General features: G+C 36.0%; 1 long non-coding RNA gene across 2 annotated transcripts in view; it reads left to right on the top strand.

The window, feature by feature from the left end:
• Positions 1 to 12,338, top strand: part of LOC112662420 (uncharacterized) — a 177,010-nt gene extending 164,672 nt beyond the window's left edge. For both annotated transcript variants that reach the window (XR_007401909.1, XR_004814349.2), the window contains exons 7-8: positions 3,976 to 4,008; positions 12,160 to 12,338. This is a non-coding gene — a long non-coding RNA (uncharacterized LOC112662420). The remainder of the gene's footprint in view (positions 1 to 3,975; positions 4,009 to 12,159) is intronic.
• The last annotated feature ends 4,032 nt before the right edge of the window (positions 12,339 to 16,370 follow it).

Below are 16,370 nucleotides of genomic sequence, written 5' to 3'. Positions count from 1 at the left end.
AGAGAGCCCAATGTGGGGCTCAGTCCCAGGACCCTGGGATCATGACCTGAGCCAAAGGCAGAGGCTTAACCACTTAACCAACTGAGCCACCCAAGTGCCCCCAACACTTGTAATTTTAATTGGAAAAATATATAAAACAATGTATAAACCTGCCAAGGATAAATTTTAAATGAGGCTAGAAGGAGAAAGACAAACCTATAGGTTTTTTGGTGGTAGTGATAGTTGTATTTGTGTGTGTGCACATGTGATGTATGGACTTGAAGGCCCAGCGAATAATGTAAATATTATAAAATTATTCTGGGGGCAGTTATAAAATTACTTTGGGGAGCCCTGCATTGGGCTCCCTGCTTCTCCCTCTCTCTCTCTGGTGCTTCCCCTGCTAGTGCTGTCTCTCTCAAATAAGTAAAATCTCTTAAAAAATAAAAAATAAAATTAATCTGCCATACATGACTATTAAAAACTAGGGAAATGTGAGATTATTAAAAACATTGCTTTATAAATTAAAATAATAATGTATACATGAATATTTGTGTAATAGCTGAGTAAAATAAAATGATTAAAATTATCATTGTGCTCTTTCTACAACTGCATATATATGGTATAATTGGTTATGTATGAGTGATTGAGTTTTTTGTGATTTTGAGATGCTTTGTATTTTCTAACTTTTTCAAAATTGCTTAAATGAACTTGTGTTACATAAAATATTTTTCAAAAAATTGGAAACCTAATTTTAAAAATATCTGGCTAATAATGGAAAGGCTTGCTCTTTTTTCTTTCCCCAAATGATAGATAATTTCTATAATATGAGATAACTAAAGTAGATAGAATTTATGTAAAGTATTCTTGCAAACATCATCAAATACCTAGAAGTATTAGGGATTGATTAATTATAATATTGTCTTTGAGACAAAATAAGATAGTTGTATGTCGTTGCACATGAATTTGTATGCGTAAAATAGAATTAGGTGAAATGGAAAAAAAATATTATCATAAAATAACAGATTTGTACATGTGTATACTTAGATTTGTACATGTGTAGACTTATAGTATTAGTTATTTCTCAGTGATGGAGTTGATGTGATTTTTTATATTCTTATACACTACATTCTAAGTTTTCCATTATTACTGCACTATTACTGCAATGAATAATATTTCAAATGCCATTAGTAACATATCAAGTTAAACATTTGTGCCCAGATTATTTTAAATTTTAAGCCACCTCACAAATAACATAAAACTATCATACTATGAGACACTGTGACAATTCACTACCCAAATTCCCTTTTTCACTCCAGAAGTCACCTGTAGACATTTCCCTTACATACTTAGTGGCTCTGCGTCTGAAGACTTCTGGCTAGGGAAGCTATACAGTAGGACATCTGGAAGGTGCATAAATAATGTTTTCCAGGTTTGTCCTAAGAGATAGCGGTTGGTAAGTAAATTTTCTCTTCCTCACCCCTCTAAAAACAAATCTCTGCTATGTTTCAAAAGTTTCCCAAAGGGTCTCCAGCCCAAGTACCATAGGGACAACCAGGCTTCTTGTTATACTTTGTATTAGGTTGCCTCCCTTCTCTTTGCTGCTTTTTTACCCCCTCGCAGTACTTCCTGAATTTGCCTTCCAAAACAGTTCTTGTAATCATTCTTGACTCAGGATCTGCTTTGACACACCCCAAACTAGGACACATACTACATACTGCCAACCTGATTTTGGTCTTTTACAAATAAGCCCTTCAGTGGGTGAATGGATAACCAAACTGTGGTATATCCAGATAGCAAAACATTCTTCTGTGCTAAAAAGAAATTTGCTATCAAGCCATGCATCTAAAGACATGGAGGAACCTTAAATGCATATTACTAAGTGAAAGAAACCTATCTGAAAAGGCTACAAGATTCCAACTATAGGACATTCTGGAGGAAGGTTAAACTGTGGAGACAATAAAAAGATCAGGGGTTGTGGGAGAAGGGTGAATAGGTGGAGCATAGACAATTTTTAGGGCAGTGAAAATACTCTCTGTGATACTGTAATAGTAGATACATCTTGATATACATTTGTCTAAAAGCATAGAACGTACACCACCAAGAGTGAGCACTAAGGTAAACTGTGGACTTTGGGTGATATGATGTGTCACTGGGTTCAGAAGTTTTAACAAATGTTAACACCTTGTTTGGGGATAAGTATAATAGGAGAGTCTATGCACATATAGGACTGGGAGTACATGGGAAATCTCTGTACATTCCTCTTGATTTTGCTGTGAACCTAAAGCTACTTTAAAATATTTTACTTGAAAAAAACATTTAAAAATTGCAAATAACAAGCTTCAATGTTCTGCATCTTTAGTTCGCCTAAAGCACCAATATATGTAGCCATGCTTTATATTCCTTATGGCTCAGAACAGCCCTATCTCTGACATGATACTCATATACTGTAGCCTTCAGTCTTAACAGATTTTTTTAATAAAAATTTAGCTACTTCTGACCACATTATGTGAGGCTGTCTAAAGACATAGACATGGCCAACAAGCACATGAAGAAATGCTCCACATCACTTGCCATCAGGGAAGTACAAATCAGAACCACAATGAGATACCACCTCACACCAGTGACAATGGGGAAAATTAACAAAGCAGGAAACCACAAATGTTGGAGAGGATGTGGAGAAAGGGGAACCCTCTTACACTGTTGGTGGGAATGTGAACTGGTGCAGCCACTCTGGAAAACTGTGTGGAGGTTCCTCAAAGAGTTAAAAATAGATCTGCCCTGACCCAGCAATTGCACTGCTGGGGATTTACCCCAAAGATATAGATGCAATGAAACACCGGGACACCTGCACCCCGATGTTTATAGCACAATGTCCACAATAGCCAAACAGTGGAAGGAGCCTCGGTGTCCATCGAAAGATGAATGGATAAAGAAGATGTGGTTTATGTATACAATGGAATATTACTCAGCCATTAGAAACGACAAATACCCACCATTTGCTTCAACGTGGATGGAACTGGAGGGTATTATGCTGAGTGAAGTAAGTCAATCGGAGAAGGACAAACATTATATGGTCTCATTCATTTGGGGAATATAAAAAAAATAGTGAAAGGAAATAAAGGGGAAAGGAGAAAAAATGAGTGGGAAATATCAGAAAGGGAGACAGAACATGAGAGACTTCTAACTCTGGGAAACGAACTAGGGGTGGTGGAAGAAGAGGTGGGAGGGGAGTGGAGGTGCCTGGGTGATGGGCACTGAGGTGGGCACTTGACGGGATGAGCACTGGGTGTTATTCTATATGTTGGCAAATTGAACACCAATACAAAATACATTTATAAAAAATTTTAAAAAATTAATAAAAAATAAAGAAACAAAAAAATAAATAAAACATAAAAAATCTATTTGAAAAAGTATTTTAAAGATGCAATTAAAAGGAAGGAATGATACATTGCAGTCCATAAAATGTTGCTGTTGGTTACTTTGGAAGGTTGGCATTTGAGATATTCCTTATTTGAATTTCTCTAATGTGAAAACAACAACACATGAGGGTAACCACCCGCAGATTTTTAAAAAGAGAGCTGCAATATTTTTTCCATTTTTTTTAAAGATTTTATTTATTTATCCATGAGAGACACAGAGAGAGGCAGAGACATAGGCAGGAGAAGCAGACTCCATGCAGGGAGCTTGATGTGGGACTCGATCCTGGGACTCCAGGATCACGCTCTGGGCCAAAGGCAGACACCAAACCGCTAAGCTACCCAGGCGCCCCCTTTTTTTCCCCCATTTTTATTCATATGGCATGTTCATAAAAAATGTACATGTTAATTTGGTTTTTCCATTGTTGGGTCTTTGTTACTCTCCATGTGAAATATACAATATTAGATAAAATATATTTTGCTTAGTTTCTATTAGTACTCTACATGTGAAATGATGCAGTATTAGATAAAATTCCTGTCCTCATTTCCTCAAAAAAGCAAAGGTGGTTTTATTTTTCAGATCTTCATAGATATTCCTCAAGCTTCACCAGAAGTAAGTGATTCCTCTTCTCTAACTTAATTCTCAGTCTTATTTCATGTTGTAATTATTGGGGGTCAGAACACCATAAAATTGAATTGTTTGGGACCTTGATTCTTTCTCAAAACTGAAGAAAAATGTTTGACTTTAAGAAAGATAGCTACCTAACTATAAAGGATATCTTATTCATGGTCCATGGAATTCATATTCTCCGGTGTCCTTTTCAGATCTTTTCTTTCTGTAATGCATGATCTTTTGAATCTTACTGCAACCTTGAACCTAACAGACTTTATTTTTGCTTGCAGTGCTTCCAACCCAACTAACATGAACTTTATAACATAAAGTGCATGTCAGGCATTATTCCTTGAATTACCAGCTATGCCAGGCAAATATAGGTATTAGAATATGAATCTTCATTGTAGTAATCAACAATTGGCCTTTCTTTACTGTGTTATACCATAATTAAAAACCTTAATTTAAATGCTAAAACAAATAATAAAATGTATGTGTTGCTACAGATGTCTATTTCCCTTTTTCTCATTTCAATGTACCTAGATGAAGATATTGACATCATTTTTTGCATCAGATTTGTTTACTTATTTATTTATATTATTTTAATGTAAGGTTTTATTATAGTTCAAGTGTCCATGCATAGACACTGGTATTCACATAGGGCTCATTATATTCAGACTCAATGTAGAAATTATAATATAAACAAGAATTAAAACCAGAATGGTCCCCTCTTACACTGTTGGTGGGAATGTGAACTGGTGCAGCCACTCTGGAAAACTGTGTGGAGGTTCCTCAAAGAGTTAAAAATAGACCTGCCCTATGACCCAGCAATTGCACTGTTGGGGATTTACCCCAAAGATTCAGATGCAATGAAACGCCGGGACACCTGACCCCGATGTTTCTAGCAGCAATGTCCACAATAGCCAAACTGTGGAAGGAGCCTCGGTGTCCATCAAAAGATGAATGGATAAAGAAGATGTGGTTTATGCATACAATGGAATATTCCTCAGCCATTAGAAATGACAAATACCCACCATTTGCTTCAACGTGGATGGAACTGGAGGGTATTATGCTGAGTGAAGTAAGTCAGTCGGAGAAGGACAAACATTATATGTTCTCATTCATTTGGGGAATATAAATAATAGTGAAAGGGAATATAAGGGAAGGGAGAAGAAATGTGTGGGAAATATCAGAAAGGGAGACAGAACGTAAAGACTGCTAACTCTGGGAAACGAACTAGGGGTGGTAGAAGGGGAGGAGGGCGGGGGGTGGGAGTGAATGGGTGACGGGCACTGGGGGTTGTTCTGTATGTTGGTAAATTGAACACCAATAAAAAATAAATTAAAAAAAAAACAGAATGGTCACAGAATGAAGATGTAGAGTAAGAAAGATTTTTTGAAAATGTAAATATAACTGAAATTTTATATGTACAGCATTTATATAATTGCACTAGTGTTAATATTTATGTGGAGTACTGTGGGTTGAATTGTGGCCGCTGAAAAAGATCCTATCTCCTAGTACATGTAAACATAAGCTGAATACAAAAAAGGATCTTTATAGATGATCAAGATAAGGTTAAGTCATTAGGGCTGGTCCCAATCCAATATTGGTGTTATTAAAGGGGTAATTTGAATACAAGTAGACATGGATAGAAGGAAGCCAATATGAAGACACACTGTGAACATCATCTACAATCCAAGGAATGCCTAAGGCTACCAGAAACTAGGAGATAGGTGTGGGACAGTCTCCCTCACGGCCCAACTCGGCTGATACTCTGATTTCAGACCCAGTCTCCAGAACTGTGTGACAATAAATTTTTATTGTTTAAACAAACACCCTGTTTGTGGTACTTTGTTATGGCAGTTCCAGGAAACTAATATATGAACTCATGTTAAGTAAATTTCTTATTAAAGGAATTTAGATGACCACAGCTTTGTAGTACAACCTGAAATCTGGCATTGTGATGCCCCCAGATATGGTTTTCTTTTTTAAAATTCCCCTGGCTATTCGGGGTCTTTTCTGATTCCACACAAATCTTAAAATAATTTGTTCTAACTCTCTGAAGAAAGTCCATGGTATTTTGATAGGGATTGCATTAAACGTGTATATTGCCCTGGGTAACATTGACATTTTCACAATATTAATTCTGCCAATCCATGAGCATGGAATATTTTTCCATCTCTTTGTGTCTTCCTCAATTTCTTTCAGAAGTGTTCTATAGTTTTGAGGGTATAGATCCTTTACATCTTTGGTGAGGTTTATTCCTAGGTATCTTATGCTTTTGGGTGCAATTGTAAATGGGATTGACTCCTTAATTTCTCTTTCTTCAGTCTCATTGTTAGTGTATAGAAATGCCACTAACTTCTGGGCATTGATTTTGTATCCTGCCACGCTACCGAATTGCTGTATGAGTTCTAGCAATCTTGGGGTGGAGACTTTTGGGTTTTCTATGTAGAGTATCATGTCATTGGCGAAGAGGGAGAGTTTGACTTCTTCTTTGCCAATTTGAATGCCGTTAATGTCTTTTTGTTGTCTGATTGCTGAGGCTAGGACTTCCAGTACTATGTTGAACAGCAGTGGTGAGAGTGGACATCCCTGTCTTGTTCCTGATCTTAGGGGAAAGGCTCCCAGTGCTTCCCCATTGAGAATGATATTTGCTGTGGGCTTTTCATAGATGTCTTTTAAGATGTTGAGGAATGTTCCCTCTATCCCTACACTCTGAAGAGTTTTGATCAGGAATGGATGCTGTATTTTGTCAAATGCTTTCTCTGCATCCAATGAGAGGATCATATGGTTCTTGGTTTTTCTCTTGCTGATATGATGAATCACATTGATTGTTTTACGGGTGGTACTGGCACAAAAACAGACACATAGATCAATGGAACAGAATAGAGAATCCAGAAGTGGACCCTGAACTTTATGGGCAACTAATATTCGATAAAGGAGGAAAGACTATCCATTGGAAGAAAGACAGTCTCTTCAATAAATGGTGCTGGGAAAATTGGACATCCACATGCAGAAGAATGAAACTAGACCACTCTCTTTCACCATACACAAAGATAAACTCAAAATGGATGAAAGATCTAAATGTGAGACAAGATCCCATCAAAATCCTAGAGAAGAACACAGGCAACACCCTTTTTGAACTCGGCCATAGTAACTTCTTGCAAGATACATCCACGAAGGCAAAAGAAACAAAAGCAAAAATGAACTATTGGGACTTCATCAAGATAAGAAGCTTTTGCACAGCAAAGGATACAGTCAACAAAACTCAAAGACAACCTACAGAATGGGAGAAGATATTTGCAAATGATGTATCAGATAAAGGGCTAGTTTCCAAGATCTATAAAGAACTTATTAAACTCAACACCAAAGAAACAAACAATCCAATCATGAAATGGGCAAATACATGAACAGAAATCTCACAGAGGAAGACATAGACATGGCCAACATGCATATGAGAAAATGCTCTGCATCACTTGCCATCAGGGAAATACAAATCAAAACCACAATGAGATACCACCTCACACCAGTGAGAATGGGGAAAATTAACAAGGCAGGAAACAACAAATGTTGGAGAGGATGCGGAGAAAAGGGAACCCTCATACACTGTTGGTGGGAATGTGAACTGGTGCAGCCACTCTGGAAAACTGTGTGGAGGTTCCTCAAACAGTTAAAAATAGACCTGCCCTACGACCCAGCAATTGCACTGTTGGGTTTTACCCCAAAGATACAAATGCAATGAAACGCCGGGACACCTGCACCCCGATGTTTATAGCAGCAATGGCCACGATAGCCAAACTGTGGAAGGAGCCTCGGTGTCCAACGAAAGATGAATGGATAAAGAAGATGTGGTTTATGTATACAATGGAATATTACTCAGCTATTAGAAATGACAAATACCCACCATTTGCTTCAACGTGGATGGAACTGGAGGGTATTATGCTGAGTGAAGTAAGTCAGTCGGAGAAGGACAAACATTATATGTTCTCATTCATTTGGGGAATATAAATAATAGTGAAAGGGAATATAAGGGAAGGGAGAAGAAATGTGTGGGAAATATCAGAAAGGGAGACAGAACGTAAAGACTGCTAACTCTGGGAAACGAACTAGGGGTGGTAGAAGGGGAGGAGGGCGGGGGGTGGGAGTGAGTGGGTGACGGGCACTGGGGGTTATTCTGTATGTTAGTAAATTGAACACCAATAAAAAATAAATTAAAAAAAATAATAAAAAAATAAAGGAATTTAGACATAGCAAGGTTGAGAGAAGAGATTAAGTTCAGGTTTAGTTTATACATACATATTTATTTTATACTATATGCCATAGTTACATTATACACTTACTATATACTATACTTATACAAAATATGTTTGCTATAATTATATTATTCACGTTATATATATATATATATATATATATATATATATATAGTTATATTTTTTGTGAATGTATTCTGTTCCACAGTGCTGGCTTCTATCAAAACGATGTATTAAGATTGATTTAGGACTAGGATTAGGGATCTAAGGGCTGTGTGAAAACACTGAGAAAATTTAATACAGTTTAATTTTACTAAAACTTTCCCTAATATAACCTCAGTGGGATGGATAGTCTTATTCTCCATTTGTCAGTGTAGAAGCTAAGGCGTTAAAAAAAAAAAAAAAAAAAAAAACCTCTTCAAAATAATTTAGTCGATATTAAGTGCCAAAAGTTAATATCCTCACGTGGTGTAATTTCTTTTTCTTTCTTTTTAAAATATTTTATTTATTTATTCATGGGAGAAAAAAAGAAAGGTGATAAGCAAAATCGATAGGGAAGGGACAGGAAAAATGAACTTTAGTGACTTTTTTTAAAGATTTTTATTTATTTATTCATGAGAGACACAGAGAGAGAGAGAGAGAGAGAGGCAGAGACACAGACAGAGGGAGAAGCAGGCTCCATGCAGGGATCCCGGTGTGGGACAGGATCCCAGGACCCCAGGATCACATGCTGAACTGAAGGCAGATAGATGCTCAACCACTGTGCCACCCAGGCGTCCCACATGGTGTAATATCAAAGACTTTCTTCTCAGCCACCAAACCATGCCTGACTCCCTCCACTGCTAATATGAGCCATTATTTATCCACTTACTTTATAAGATATCATTTGAAAAAAAAAAAGAAAGAAAGAAAGAAAGAAAGAAAGAAAGAAAGAAAGAAAGGAGAAAAGGAAGTCACTTGTAAATACATTTGTTGAAAATTCTGAAAAATATCTGTAAAACCACCTTTTTTTTCTTTTTCCTAATTTTCCTACCCCACATGAAATGACAGCTTTGTTTAGATTTATAGATGATTCATCTGATAATTATTACAGACTAGTGCTCTTGAGGCATTCCTTAATTTAACTTTTCTAATTAAGATAGTACATAACTTTGTATACATTGTATATTAACATGAGCTCAACTATCTCTTTAAAAAGTCATATTCTTTTATGTTAGGCCATTAGACTAGCTTGGGAAGTTATCATCTTTATTTCATGGAGCTTGTACATGGACTTTTATTTATGTATTTATTTACTTATTTTTAAAGATTTTATTCATTCATTCATGAGAGATAAAGAGAGAAAGGCAGAGACACACAGGCAGAGGGAGAAGCAGGCTCCATGCAGGGAGCACGATGTGAGACTTGATCCCGGGTCTCCAGGATCAGCCCTGGGCCAAAGGCAGGCACCAAACCGCTGAGCCACCCAGGGATCCCTGTACATGGACTTTTAAACTTGATGTCATGCTATAGGAATTCACACTTTTTCCCCGAGTTCTCCATCTAGATTTGAAAGATCTAATTTTTTCTTGTAATTCTGTTATGATACAACATGGATCTATCCTTACTTTGTTCAGAGAGCAAGGAAGCCCTTTAAAAATATTCCTTTTGTTTGCCCTTAGCCTTAGCAGAAAAGAGACATAAAGTTTCAAAAGATAAATTATAGTTATTCCAAGACATAGTCCATTATTTAGGATGTGGCATATCTCAGCAGGGAAAGGCATTCTATCTTAATATACTGAAAACTATCCAATCTCATCCTAGGCTTCTTACAAAATAATAATTGAAAAGGCATTTAGGTTCAACAGGATTTTGCAAACAATGTATGCCATTTTTTCCCCTGAGATTGCAATACTTTATGAATTAACTAAATCTTCAATAACAGAGCCTTTCCTCTGGACCCCAACATGAACAGATATTCTGTAGCCTAAAGAAGGCTCTTCAACAGACTTTCTCAAGTATTACTAATTATTAAGAGCCTTTTTATCTATTTGTGCATAAGATATCTGAAGAAGTTTTGGGGTTTTAACTTGACTTTATGGGAAGTATAAAAAAATGCATTGCTTACCATAGATTTACCCTTGACTTGGTTGCAAAGGTCTATCTTCCTTTTCTAGGACAACAGCTGTCTCTTTAAAACTTATTGATGTTATGCATCTGCTGAACTAGTTCTAGATTCATTCTTTGAATTCATGGTTCTTCATGCAGCACAGATATTAATACTAATTGAGAATGCACAACACTTTTCAGCCAGCCAATTAATTTCTTATGTGATTCTGTTACTCTCACTCTTACCTTATCATTCACTGTTGCAATATACCGAATCCTGCCACTCTCCTGTCTCCATCAGAATGAGAGGAACATCATGTCTGTCTTACCTCCCTTGGGGAATGTTCTGTACCTTAGTCGGATTAGTATAGACTCCCATTGATAATCTTGACCTAGTATTGTTTATTAGTGGTTCATACTTCAAAACTGAAACTGGAGGATATCAAGTATGATATGATTAATTTAAGCTTAGCTTTAGAATATAGTCTTTTACCTGAGGTAAAAATCAGCCCAGAAAGCAAAGCTTATGTATTAACTAGATCTTGTTAGCTAGCCAAAGGCCAGAAAGTAAACATATATACAGATAGTAATTATGCTTATGGAGTCATACATGACTTTTGGATGCTTTCAAAACAAATGAATTTCCTCATCTCTATTGGAACCTCCATCAAAAATGGACAGCAAGTTTCAGGAATTCATAGATGCAATCTCACTTCCTAGAGAGGTGGCTATTTAAAAAAATCAAAGCTCATGGAAATGAAATAATACGGAAACTAAAGGAAATGCTCTAGACTAATCTAAATCACTATGCTAAAATAAATGAGTATTAATCAAGAATGTAAACCTATCTAAACCTTCAAAGGATAACTCTCTGTAGGAATCCAGAGAGACCATTATAAAATATCAATATTTAGCTCCTGATTCTGGAAAGGAAGTATGGAAATAAATCTAACTTCTTCTTTTACTCAGATAATATCTGGCACTCTGAAGATGGTGGCTTAGTGGCACCAGATAATTTCAAATGGATGTTAGCTAAATTTCTCAATGAAACTACTCATCATGGCATAGACTAATCACTTGATAATTTAAATCAGCATTGTTGGAGAAATTTTAAACAGCCAAGGTTATTTGGGGGTTATGCATTACATATCAACAGCATAAGTCTGAAAAAACTGTAAAGATGGGACATAGAAACCAAAGCCTCAAGGGCCCTTTGAAAAACTCCAGTTGAATTTTATATATCTTTCATCCTCCCTAGGATTTGAATGTGCTTTAGTATTTTATGTATATTTTCAATATGATGTGGAGCGTTTCTAGCATTGGAGGTGACGTCCTTAAACATATTATCAGTTGATAGATAACTGGTGCTTGCCTGAGGAAGTAGATCATATGACCATAAGTGATAGTGGGAGAATGCCTTTGACCAAGGGAACTCAAGATTTTCTGAAAGTTTTGACCAATTTAAGGATGTCATTTTTCTTTTCAACATTTCTAGAAGATTGTGGGTGTTAAGACAGTGTAGTGAGGGGTAACATCTTACAGAGTTCTTTTATAATGGCTCTCATAAAGTTTGTGTCTTGATCACTTGATGTAAAAATTAGAATGCTCCAGATTAGGAACATGAAATCAAGCAGCTTTATTACTACTATAAAGGTTGCAGCTTAAATTCATCAGTCTTTTTTGGGGGCAATAGGCCAAATACTTACCACCTGGAAGAGACACACAGAGAAATGAATGTGTAACCCAGTTAATATTTGGCCATGATTCAGATTTAATGCTACTCTTTTCTTTTTTCTTCCCTCTCTCCTAGCTTCCTGCCCTGGATCTCCTTGTGCCTCTACTGAATCTGTATTTCCTTTGTTGTCAGAACACCTGGCCCTGTTTGTCTCAGACTAACATCTCATGCAATTTAGGAATGGAATTCTGACACTGGTCTGTATACAACCCAAATTAAATAAATAAGCATGGAATTTTGGTCTCAGAAATCAACTCTAAAATGAGGCCATTCTTGATTATTTAGGAAAACTACCTAAATTACTGACTCATTTTTTGTGTGAAGAAAATCAGAGCATTGTTTCCATTACACTAATCATTCAGAAAAGACTAGGAAACTCATTGCTAACTCTAGTAGAAATTATCAATGATACCATCTCTGCCCTTTATGGAGTAACAGATCCATTTCAGTTAATTGGTAAGTAATGAAAGAAAATCACATTCTAGATTTCTGTTGTCTAGTCTGAGGGGCATCTGTGCCATTACTAATAGTACTTGCTGTACTTGGATTAATGAAAAAGGCAAGATGGATAGGCTGTACGTATCCTTAAAATAAAAGCTATTTGTATCTCTAAGATTCATCCTCATGGCTGGTAGGATTTATTCTTTTGGCACAGGTTAGGCAATTGGGATTCCTGGTTCTGAAGCATTTTACAGAGACTATTGTTTTGGTTTTGTTGTTGTTTTTTTATCATAATGATCAAAATTCTGGCCCACTGCATTCACAGAATCATAACATTTTGTGTAATTGTGCTTTCATTAGATGATTGCCACGATAATACAAGATGATTAAGATCTTGCAATATAGTTAACTATGGAGATAAACAGTAATGACCTGGATTCTAGACGTCTTTGAATTATCCAACTTTTCACAATTGAGAGAATGATGCAAAGAAGGGGTTAGGAAACTAACTATACAAATATGTAATGGCCAGGGGTAGCCCAGGTGCCTTAGCAGTTTAGTGCCGCCTTCCACCCACGGCGTGATCTTGGAGACTCAGGATCGAGTCCCACGTTAGGCTTCCTGCATGGAGCCTGTTTCTACCTCTGCCTGTGTCTTTGTCTCTGTCTCAGTCTGTCTCTCTCTCTCTCTCTCTCTCTCTGTGTCTCTCATGAATAAATAAATAAATAAATCTTAAAAATAAAACAAATATGCAATGGCCAAAATATATATGAAAATAGAACTATGACCTACAATTTCTGTAGCAAATAGCCTGGAAGATAAACCACTACCTCTGCAGCCATGAGTCAAAAAAGGACCAGGGTTTGGTCAATAACTTCCAGTTTTTCTAGCTTTTGACTTCGCTTCCAAGACCAACCAGAGAAAACCAAATATGCTCCCCAACCAATTACATATAATGCTCCACCTCAAATTAGTCTGTTCCCAACTTCCCTATGCTGTCAACCTCTAAGTAGAACATATTTTAAGTCTTTTTCCACTATAAAGTTTTCAAATTCCTCCGCCTGCTATTGTCTCGCTAGATGCAAAAGATGGTAGCTGACTCTCTTGCTATATAGCAAAATCTAAGTAGGGTTTGTTTGCCTCATTTAGGTAGTTTTTGTTTATTTCCACAATTTCCAACTAGTAATCATTGAGTTAAAATAAATTTTTTTTCTTCTCGATGAGAAGCCTAATACATATGAAGAATGTTGGAGTTAATGTGTTAGCATTGTACACAAAATGCTGATATCCATACTGCATAGTATTTTCAAGACAAGTGCCAACTGTGTGATCATAGCTTAATATATTCATTTTACAATTGATATAAAGGTCAGGTCTGGTATTCAGGCTTGCTTTATACCAGGTAATACTGAAAGAATCAGAGAATGTAAGTTTGTTATCGTGAAACAGCAAACACCTATGTGGTGGCTAGGTATTAAGCAATAGAGCAGAATACGAACTCTGTTCCCACATAATAGTATAAAATGCAATGAACCCATTATTCTGGATTCTTGGAGTAGAAGTTTCTTTGACCAGGGGCACCTGAGTGGCTCAGTTGGTTAAGTGTCCAACTCTTGATTTCAGCTCAGGTCATGATCTCAGGGTTGTGAGATTGAGGCACTACTTTCCACACTGAGTGTAGAGCCTGCTTAAGATTTTCTCTCTCTACCCCTCTCCCTTAACCCCTCCCCCACCAGTACTCACTTGTGTGAGTGCACATGCAGTGTCTCTCTCAAAAAAAAAAAAATCTGCACTGAACACAACTTCAAGGAAGGCTGTAGTGAGGCTAGAGAGATTGGAAGGTATAGGGATATATATTTACTTATGTGGAATTTTATTTACATTTTCATAGTTTTCAGTAATAATGTACTTCCAATGTTGAAAGCTAACTTGATCTACATCCTGAAGTCTTCTATCCCAGAATAACTGTCAATTTCCAGTGCTGGATCAGTTCTTGTCAATCTTGACTACTTTGTGGTATGGTAAACCCTAATGATGAGGTGAGCCTGGCATTAAATCTGCACCAATGTTCCAGATACCCAGTGATTTCTGACTCTCAATGCAAAGCTCTTTCTAGTATGCCATGCTACTCCAGGAAAATTCTGTCTTGGCAGAAAGGAACAAGTACATGTGTATGATTTAAACCACAGCATCAACTAAGTAAAAGAATAAGAACTATGTGTAATTGCATTATTTGCATAAGTCAAACAATACTTTTTAAATTAAATTCAGCAGAATTCCTTTTGTGTCTATTGTATTGAGAGTTATATAACATTTATCAGATGTAGCTATTATGTATCACAAAACCTTTTCTAAAACTAAAAAAATAATAGATTTTTCCACATCCTTGAACAACACTTCACCTTTTGGAAACAAAAGATATATGTGTTTAGTGAACTTAATCTATGACAGGATGTTACCATTTATACAGATCTTTTCATTTCATACCTGAAGTATATTTTAAACTTCAGAATAAGTTACTGGGTCAAAAAATAGGAAAATTTGTTTTTTAGATATAGGAATAAATGGGCATGTGTTTGTTAATATGAAATTCAATGGAATCCAAGGTCCCTTATTTACTATTCCATGCATTTCCAAAATGAATAAAACATTCAAATTCTTTAGGAAGTATTTGAGATTCAAGATTATGATTACATTTTAATATAATTGAATCCTTTAAGATATTGCAAAGATAGTAATTTTTAATACATAAACATTGATGCCATGTTAATTTCTTGGAAAGTTTCTGTGTTTTTTCATGATTTATGTTATCAGCCATAGCTAAGGCTTTTATCTTCATTATAAGTAGATATTCAACCAACAAAGCCATCTCTGTTTTTTTTTGTTTGTTTATTTTACTTCAAATGCTGCATGAAAAGAAATGAGAAAATTCTAGTTCTATGAATATTAACATTTGTTCTTGATTAAAATAATTATTTTCTCATGCCAGAACATTATTAGGGCTAGACATTAGGTAGTGAGGAAGAGAATAAATGCCAATTTATTAGGCTGATGTTACCATTAATATAATTCTGATAGCTAATTACACAATTTTCAGTTCCATTCTATTTAAATTGTGTTCTTTAATTGCAATGCACGTCCAATTCAAAAATAAATCTATTCAATGTTCAGGTCAGGAATTTAACATAGAATCTTAATTCATTTCCATGTCTTAATCAGCGCTAGGATGAATCTTAAAGTGCCTCTCATTAAAGTTACTTCTTCTACTTAACAGAAGTAAAGCTTTATCATTTATCAAAGCTTTAAACGTGAGACAAAGTTTGCTAAATGTAAAATGCATAATCAGAAAGGGTCCGGAAGGTGAGTTAAAGTGATCACGGAGGGGGAGCATTTGTAGAGAGTCAGAAGGGGCTCTGAAATCATAACACATAATCCCAATGCTAGCTCCCCTTAGGCTAAATCCTACTGGTACAATGGAAGCTATTGTATTTGTGCATCTATGTCTGGTTTCTCCCATTGTTTTACAGTTTCTTCAATTGACCCCAACAATGGCTTTCTCAGCTTCATGTAGAATGTGGATGACTCAACATACTATCTCCCATTCTAAGTTATGAAAAGATGTGAACCAATGTACCTAAAGAGGGTTCCAACATTTAGAGCCTATCTGAGTCTTCCAAATGATGACTAGAATGATCTAAACAATTATTTTCTGGTTAACTACATTTCTTTTTTTTTTTCTTTTCTTTTCTTTCCTTTCCTTTCCTTTTCTTTTCTTTCTCTCCTTCCTTCCTTCCTTTTTTTATTGTAACTGCATTGATTGCTCTGCTTTCAAATCTATGTTGGCT

This window comes from Canis lupus, chromosome 13 (genome assembly GCF_003254725.2).
Source record: "Canis lupus dingo isolate Sandy chromosome 13, ASM325472v2, whole genome shotgun sequence".
In the NCBI taxonomy this organism is placed as follows: Eukaryota; Metazoa; Chordata; class Mammalia; order Carnivora; family Canidae; genus Canis; species Canis lupus.
This window is presented reverse-complemented; position numbering and strand designations above follow the sequence as displayed.